Here is a 9,449-nt window from a genome sequence, read left to right on the forward strand (position 1 = left end):
AACAAGATATCTTTTTTTCTTTTTTTCTCTGATCCGAACCTGTCAATAGGTTGCACATTTACTTATATACCTTTTTTGAAGGTATAATTCTTATTGGCACAAGGTTACCCAAGACCATATAGAATTCTTCCTCTCCAATGAACGTCTCCCTTTCTTTTCATTTGGTAGATCTTGTCAAGAACACTAACTGTAGCATGTTCCTGCATCTAGATAATATTTATCAGACTTATTTGTAGCCTGATATTACCTCACATTCATCAAAACCTACCAAAATTCTCAATTCTTAACATCGGGCAAGACTACGCTATACGACAATGAAAACAAACGATTAAAATCACTGGATTATCTAGAAAAGCCCTTCTTACTGCCTCCTTAGTGCTGTCACGCAATCCCTCAATTGTTCACATCTGCTCAATCGCCCCTTCCCAAAGGTCTATCTTTCCTCAGTAAGTCCCTTTTTCTCAAGCCACAGTTGACCTGGATCTTGCTTATCTTCAGTGAGTCCGGTACATTGTAGCAGATAGTGTAATATCTCCTTAGCAACATAGATAAAGGATTATACAGCAGTAATAATAGCTATATCCTACTTTGTAATAAATCTTTTTGGGTCAAGCTTCTTCTTAAGTGTATCAATTATGTGATAGATAATCCAATTAACTCAGAATGGGATACTACTCTAGGGTATAAGATATAAATGCGGAGATTTATCTATCAAATATTTGGGGGCTGCTACAAGGGCTTCATCTCAGATTTATACTATAGGTTTAGATGTCAGTATAATAACATGCTGAATCAAGAGCTTTGATAAGCGGTATACTTAAGGATTGGAAACCAATCTTTTTCAACTTCGGCTAGTTTTCTTTACTCGGGTAAGACAGGGTTGGGAGGGAGAATAACACTTTGATGAGAGATAAACTATTGTCTTGTACTTCTTCGTAGTGTATTGCTAGGTCCTTTTGGAGGGGGGGGGCCACTGGAGCGGGAAAGGTGCTTTTTACTTTGAGATTGTGCCCTATAGGGAAAGATTGTCTTCAATATAGGGCTACATATTAGTAAGATATTAGGGTAGGGCGATGAAAATATATTGTTAATAAACTGAAGGCATATATCTGTCTTTCCGGCTAAGAATCAAACAATATATCTATAACAATCTTACCTGTAACAACTCAAGATAGTTCTGTCCAAAGTGAGAATATATTATTAGGTATACCTGGTATCGGGGACCAGTGTTTTGGTACGAAGGATAGGGTTATCGGTGCAGGTTCCTATTCAGATAGTCGTATAAAGCAATAAAACTTATATCTTTGAAGAATGTCTCTAGCTGGCGACCTTCCAATTACAAAGTAAATTTTATTACGGCCGGATGCCATATGCAACTAGATTATCGGGGGTTTAGAGGCATTGCCCTTGCAGTTTTATGGTATTATTAAATTGAAGCAAATGTATACAACATGGGACATTCAATTTAATTTCAACAGCGAGATTACTAAATCAAATACTGTACCCCTACACTTTGTCCTTCTTTGGGGTTCATTATAGTTCCTCCCTCTTATTCCTTGAAAAACAAATATGAATATGTGTATTGTAGATGCTATGGCTTATCTTCAGTTTTATACACAATATCCCTTTCCGATGTCCTATGTTGTCTTGTTCTGTACCATTGTCTGGGTATTTCTTTGCTTTCTCTCAGAGACACCCCCTCTAAAGTATCGACTAAGCTGTTTATATTCTTTACGGTTTTCTCGCCGGAATTCTTGAGCCAGATAAAGTAGTCACTATCGGCTCCTCGGCCTTTAATCGAAACAGCCAATCGACTAGCCGGGTTATAAATTGATGCTTTGGTTGCATACATCTCAGAATTCAGGGCCTCAGTAAGTTGGAACTTTAGCTTGACTTGATTCCCAACTTTAATACTGTAATAGATCCCCATGCCCAGGCCCTTATGGCTGGATCGGGCATGTCAATAAATGTTGTAAAAGCTCATCTTTCTCCAATATCGTAATCCAAAGTAGATATGTTGTTTGTAAAACCTTGCCATATCGGGGGCACAACATTCAGATATTGACCGGCCCATGCTTTGTTTATATTGTCAGGAAGATACTCTACCAAGTACTTTTATGTTATTGTTTGAAAGACGCAGGCTATCCATATTTCTTGAAAGTTGAGGATAAGCCGATCTTCAGAGGAAGTATCCTGTACGACATGGTGTTTTGTAAGTGTAACAAATACCGATTCTATCGTCAGCCGATTCCTAGGTATGATAGTACAAGCTACGATTTATTCGTCCATACTGTTTATTGTTGCGAATTGATATTCTAATAATTAGCACCAATGTTTGTTCTATATATAACCAGAAGTGGACCAGATTGCTCCTTCTGTATAGGATGTGTATGTACACACCGGCGTCACCTGGAGTACTTTCCATAATGCCAATTTGGAGTACTCTATGGATAATCCCCTTCAGCGTATGTATATTTTAACCAGGAGGTTATAGAGCAACTTACTTTCTTAAGTCAAATGTTCCAGCCTCGCAGATTGCTCTAACTTGTGGGTTAAGATTATCTTCTAGGATGGCCTTGAGGTTATATCCTGTATCGGATCTTAACAAGCTGCTATAGCGGGATTCATATTTATCTGAAGCCTTGCCTATTATAGTATCTAGGATCCTCGCGTGGTTAACAGGCCCAAGGCCTTCAAGAATAATCGGGGCCCCCACTTGTTCTACAGGAATTGATCCTGTCTTACTCGGTATATTTTCGGATCTCAGAGGAGGTTGTTGACGTGAAGGAGAATCTTGATTTATGCTGAGTGACCCCCCACTCCGTCAAGAAGGCCCCTGCTTTATCACGCCTTCTGCTTTGATTCTTTTGACAGCCTCTTCCTCGATTCTTTGTCGTATTGCCTCTCGTAGCTCTTCTGAAGTTGAACGAAGGTTCTCATTGAAACTTCGACTGCGCTTCCGATCCCTTTGCTCACGTGTTTCGTCATCTTCTGCCCTTCTTAAGTTCGATGGCTCTCTCGGCTGCCTATTCAAGTGCCAGTAGAAGGCTTTCACCAGGAAGCTATAATCCACAATGTCGTCAATGGCTTCTGCTTCTAGATCAACCTCCTAGTGCATATCCCAAAATCATCTAGCGGCCTGCGCATTATTGAGTGTCGAAGGCGCTCTTCGTTAATGGTTTCGTTCTGTTCATCGTCGGGTAGGGAGCTCAAATCTATACCAATATCAAATTCTTCTATAAAGAAAGGTGTGAATCGGCGTAAAATGGAGAAATAGGCACAAAATTCGCCAAAAAAATCGGCCAGTAATTCCTTCAGAGCAGTTCTGCTCTCTATTTGCATACTTTGTGACATTCTGCAGACTTTTATCAAGAGCTAACAGGCGTGGCAGTTGCATAATCACTTCTTGGTCCTAGGTAGATTCGATATCTTGATGGGATTGCCTGCGCAAGCAGAATATATAAGCAGAGTGGTAAGTGTATCTGGGTACCCAGCTTGGGATGGCTGGCCTTTCATTCACTTACACTATTTATTCACCAACTCCATTCATTTATTGACTGATTGATTATTGCATTACAACTGAATGCAGCCTCCCTTAAGGCTCTTCCTGGGTCACAGATTATATGTACAGGATAAGCTACTCAAACTAAAAGAGAAACAAAATAGTCTTTGCCAATTGTCCTATATTTCCCACTACTCTATTGATCCTTTAGCCACTATGTCTGCTTTCTTCTATCTGTGCGTCCTGATATATCCCTTTGAGCCCGCGTAAGAGCCTGTATATCCTGTCTTCCTCCCTTTGTCTGTGGCCTGTCATATCAACTCGCATTGCCACTTTTTGTTGTAGAAATGGGGTTATCTCTGAATTGTGGGAATGTAAGCGATGGTTGAAATAATAGTCACTCACACTGCTTATTCACTTACAGGTACTATATTTTAGAAAGATATTTGCTTCCTAGAACTAAAAGGAAGCATAGGTATTACTATTCAGGTATATAGTACATTTAGTAAATAGACTACAACAATTTTTTTTGCTGAAATATATACTCAGCAATCTTGATCTGCTACCAAGTATTTATAATATACGCCTCAAACACTCCTTCATATGCTTGAGATTTATCACCGTATTTAGAATTACAATATTTGTTCAATGAGAGCTCTGAGGGGGTGTGCTCTTGGGTAATATTACTATAGATTATGGTGCTCCTCTTCTGTAAAAAGCTCTTTTCTCAATGAGTTACCCACCCCACTGTATCTCTCTGCATCTGTTTCCCTCCCTTCTCCCCTCTCTTTCTTGTCCTCAATGACACTACAAAATTACCACCCTATCAAGTTCTTTAATTTATAAGTAGTCAGTAGTTGCTTTTGCCCCTGTAATCAATGCTTCGCTATCTAAAGGATCAAACCATAAAGATTCCCCATAGTACAAAGAATAGTATGTTAGCAACACTGTTTATCATTAATTATACTTTCCTTTTTGATAAGTTTCATGGGTGTTTTTGTCATCTCAAACAACGTCTCTATTAATTATTAGCTTTAAGTTAATAAATTACTTCTCGCTATAACATCAACGATACCTAGAAATATATCATATGGCTGGATCATTGGTAAACTTGTTAATAGATTTATACAAGCCATAAAGTACACTTTACTGCTGTACAACAAGAACAGCACAATCCAGTCAAGTCACAAAGCCAGAAAGTCAAAACTGTATAGTACTCCTGAGACCATCAGTGTCGACATAGACCTTGATTGTTATCCTGTCCAGCGGTAATCAATCTTCAGAAGCAGAGCACATCTAGTTTTATATTCTATAATCGTCCATTTTAACTTCTTTTTGGAGGAACAACTCTCATAATTATACGCTGGTAGCTACTTGATTGTAGTGTAGACGCGTGGTTCTTTGTAGCCTGGCTTATGTGGTCACTTGCGGTGGAGAACACTCCAATGGGATCTACATGTACCTTTGTTCATGTGGAACTAATGATATTAACTTGAATGGAGGGTGAGCACCGCCAGATCTTTGTTCTGCCTGTCCCGGCTGCTCTTTATCAGGATGGTGCCAATTATTTTCCACTTATCAAACTTTTTTGCTAATGAATGCATATTTGAAGAGACAAATGTATCTAAGCCCCCAATGGTCTAGTTGGATATGACGCTCGGCTGCGAAGAAAGCTTCTTTGTAACTGAGAAAACACCGGCTGGTTCGGGAGAACGGGATATCTTATTTTCCTCCCTGACATCAGGCATGTCAGACGTGTGGCCTGCATCTACAGAGGAGTATCCGCGTCGCCTCTTTTTACTTTCTTTGATAAGAAGATACGGGTTATTTTGTACACGATTGTGACACGCGGCTTATATCTCAGCCTTATCTACCATTGTAGTGGAGACTCTACTATAGGATAGTTGGCCTGTCAACTAGACAGCAATACTACAAAATGAGAAAATATAAGGTATCTGGTGCACTAGTATCTCCTTTCTTGAACATAATTGACTCGAGATAAATTAATAAGTTTGGGACCATACAAGGATGTATCCATGTCATCATACGCAAGTCGGCCTCCACTATACTCTTATCATCTTCAACGTCAGCCCAATATCCTGTGAGGCCCTTTTTGTCACCCGAGCACGCCCTTAATACGCTGCCGAATATTGTCGGTTGGATAGCTTCTAAGCTCCGGTTCATCTAATTCTTTGAGATACTGAATCATATCTGCTACTCTATTCAGTTTTAGGAAAGCTACTTTTAGCCCAAGCACCGGTGAAAGAAACCAGTTCAGGAGAGACGGTCACTCTTCATCAGCGCCAAAAAGCAAAGATAGCTAAAAAAGTCAAGAATCTAAAGTTAGGGGACGAAGACTGGAATAACTCAGAGTTATGTGCACAAAGAGGCTTCCAAAGCAGTCTAGTAGTGCCTATCCAGATGCTCCCGAGCCCCTGGTCCGTTATCGAGATGCTGCCATTCCATCATAGAGCCTTTTCTTTTATTTTTATCTTTCTTTTCCTTCTACTCAGACTTGCAACATTTACAATACGCATTCGCTTCGTAGGCTCCTGAGCACTGTTTGTCCATTTGCACTTCTGTGTATTCAAATACGCAGCCACAACTCGTCCAAGTAGTGCAAAAACCAGTGGGAGTTGTAGCAGTTATCTTAGTCTCGTAAGCGAACCTCGTCTAGATCATGAAGCACCTGGCTGTAACTGCGAATGGAATACATGGTCAAGATCCTTCAGCTAACCATTGCCGAAAGAGGTAGGTCAAGTACAGTGGTGCATACTCCGTACGTGGTCCTAAATGAGTATGTACTGTATACTACGTAGTACAGGCGTGTTAAAAGGACTAGACTCCTGAAAAGCTACTAATTTGAACCTCATACTAAACTGAATAAGGCTAGCCGCGGGCCCTAGTCCTGAATAAAAAGGGGTTAGACAGAAAAAAGGCAGAACAGGGTATACTAGCGCGGATTCTTATATTTGTAGCTCCGTCCGCCTTCGTATTTAGGCCTGGTAGCAGGCCTCAATCCCATTCAGTCTAATGGGAGGCGAGATCTAATAAGATTGTGCTGATCCCTGTGGTTGTGTTTTGTATATCGTTTCTAATTCTGCTACTAGCTCTACGGATTATAAATAAAATGGTCTCACCAGACATATACAATTGCCTTAGAATTAGGTGTTTATTTATATAGCATAAATTTTTTCGGCCACCCATCGTCTAAACCCCCGATGGTCTAGTTGGATATGGCGTTCGGCTGTAATGGGATATTCACATATAACCGAAAGGTCGCCGGCTCGATTCCGGCTCGGGGGAAGCGAAATATTTTTACTTTTTCTGGTTCAAAAAATTAGTCAGAACTCTTTAACCTAATCGGTAAGCAACCCGGTAACCCCACGCGATTTTTCGCACCTCCTAGAGGCTATTCAAAACCCCGAAAAATCTGCATTTCTATAGAAAATTTAAATAGTCTGACGATCAGAATACTGATTCATTTTTTGCCCTATAATATTATAGCCAGAGTACCTTGGTGGAGGGCGTACGCGCTGGCTTTCTACCGGAATATTTATATCTACTAAAGCAGTAGTTACAGGTTCTACAGTAGAAATCCTATCTTTTATAAGCTCCTGGGCTTTCTGGACTAAAGTATCTACTGCTATAGAGATCTGTCTAGTAGAGCGCTTTGTTTTTTAAAGTATTCTTTTATATATACTGTATAATTCCCTGGCTTTCTGCTTTGCAATAGTAACTTTATTTACAGCATATTTATAGCTTTTAAAAAGCTGGTCTATTACAATTTTAGTAGACGAGTCAGAACTCTTTATACAAGCTTTAAGCAGCTTTTCTAGTATAGTTTCCTGCTTTTGTAGTTACTTTAGATTATAAGATATTGTGATTTAGGCAAATGTAGTGTTCATATTAGGCCGAGCGAGGTCTCCGAAGGGCTCCTAAGCTCAGGGGTAGGGAGCGCCTTCTTATACCCACCGCTCGGTGGTCTATCTAGTGTAATGATACTCGAGGTGGATCGAGGATCTAGAATCCCATTCGTGGGTCGAACGGTCCCGATAGGCAATCGACTGAGCTCGGTAGTCTAAGGGACGACTGCGTTCGACAGAGCGGTTCTCGCTATAAGCGAACCGGATCGACATCATAATATTTTAAACACTGAATTAGTAGATCTACTACTAGATCTACTACCTGGGAGTATTACTCCCAGCTGAATACTAAGCTAAGATTGTATATACTCAGAATCAAAAGAAATATAACCAGAAGCTGAGAAACCGCTGCAGATATGACTAGTAGTATGTATCTAAGCTCTCACCTGAGAAAAGGCTTCAAGAAAGTCAAGTTTAACAATATAATTGAAGGTTATTCTTATCTTATTCTCAATCAGCTATCTATTCACGTGTTTTAGAGAGCTAAAGTAGATAAAACAAGTACACCGATATACAGAGATATATAATGTGACAATGTCACAGATCCGAGGATGACTCTGCATAATGGCTGTATCGTATACCCTGCTCGCTGTACATAGACAACTTGGTGGCCGAACGGCAATATCGAATCCTATATTTATTGCCTTCTCAATAATATATGATAGCCCCCCTGTCAGTCTGAAATAATTAGGAAAAGAAGGGGATTCTTCTAGCTACAAAACTAGCCTGATATTAATAGGAAAAGAAGCAAGAATCAGTCTTCTTTCTGCATGGTATCTACTGCTTGATTTTCTGCCTACGTACCCTTACCTAGTTGACATGTCCTCTACCCTGAATAGTAGATATTTCCTTGACACGGGATATAGGGGGCCCGGGAGTTCTGCAGGCCTCACGGGCCGATTCCGCATCGGATCCGTGACATAGACCCATCTCATACCAGCCCTCAGCATAGACTTTACCTTTGAAAATAAAGTAAGATAAAAGAGCTCCCCTAGAGCTAATACGCTTAATAGAAGTAATCTATTTCTGATTCCCTAACTATAGAAGAAAAGGTCTACCAGGTAGCTCAGCTTAAGTAACTATTTTAGCAGTAAATATCAAGCCTTTTGCAGTGCCAGTTTTATTGAATTTATAGAAATTATTCAATTAAATACTATACTGTAGCATAGTAATCTGTACGCGCTTGAACCACTTATATAAAAGCTTAGGGCCCTTGAATTTAGTATACTAATGGTTATGGCGGTGAGAGAAGCGGGATTTCAGCTTATCTCTGCACTGAACTAGGTTATATATCTATTTCTTACCTACAGTAGTAGTATGGGATTACTACACTTAGTAAACAGAATATTGGCTATTTTGTTACACCCGGGGCTTTGTTGTCAAGTCTGAGTCCAGCTAGCAGGCCACGTGTCGAAGGTTATTAACCTGAAGTCGTTTTTTGACCTCTGTCGTTAATGGGTTGCGGTTTTGGAGGGACAGGGGTTGTTGTTAGACTGTTGTGGACACAAGACTACCGTTGTCACAGAGATGCTGTCAATACTAGACTCGAGCCTAAAGGGCCATATCTATTGAGTATATATACTTAATAGTCAGAAGAGTATAAATATGTTAAGACTAGTTTTACTACTAAAGACAATTCTGTGATAATAATATTAATTAATTATAAAGAACTAAACTAGGTATATAAATAAACATTCTTATATATCTCTTGACTATCTACTCCTACTGTGACTCTTTTGTAAGTACGTAATAGAATATATCTAATTGTAGTATATAGTGCTGTATACACCCGGTATACTTCCGCTGGGGTAGATCCTGGACTAGGTATTATATAATAGGACTGATATCAGTCTTTCAAAGTTATCCCTTATATATTAATAAGGTAAAGAACAATTCTTCGGGTGTTAGCTGTCTTATAACTGTGCATTGTTATCCTATGACATTGTGCGTTATGTGTATACATATAATGTACACTAGACAAGGGTCTGTAACATATTCTTGTATATATATAGGCCGGGGGG

General features: G+C 39.7%; 1 non-coding gene across 1 annotated transcript; it reads left to right on the top strand.

Annotated features, from left to right (window-relative positions):
• The first annotated feature begins 6,717 nt into the window (after positions 1–6,717).
• BDV38DRAFT_t91 lies at positions 6,718–6,808 on the top strand. The gene has a single exon. It is a non-coding gene; the product is annotated as a tRNA-Tyr (tRNA).
• The last annotated feature ends 2,641 nt before the right edge of the window (positions 6,809–9,449 follow it).

The sequence above is a fragment of the Aspergillus pseudotamarii genome (assembly GCF_009193445.1).
Source record: "Aspergillus pseudotamarii strain CBS 117625 unplaced genomic scaffold BDV38scaffold_16, whole genome shotgun sequence".
NCBI lineage: Eukaryota > Fungi > Ascomycota > Eurotiomycetes > Eurotiales > Aspergillaceae > Aspergillus > Aspergillus pseudotamarii.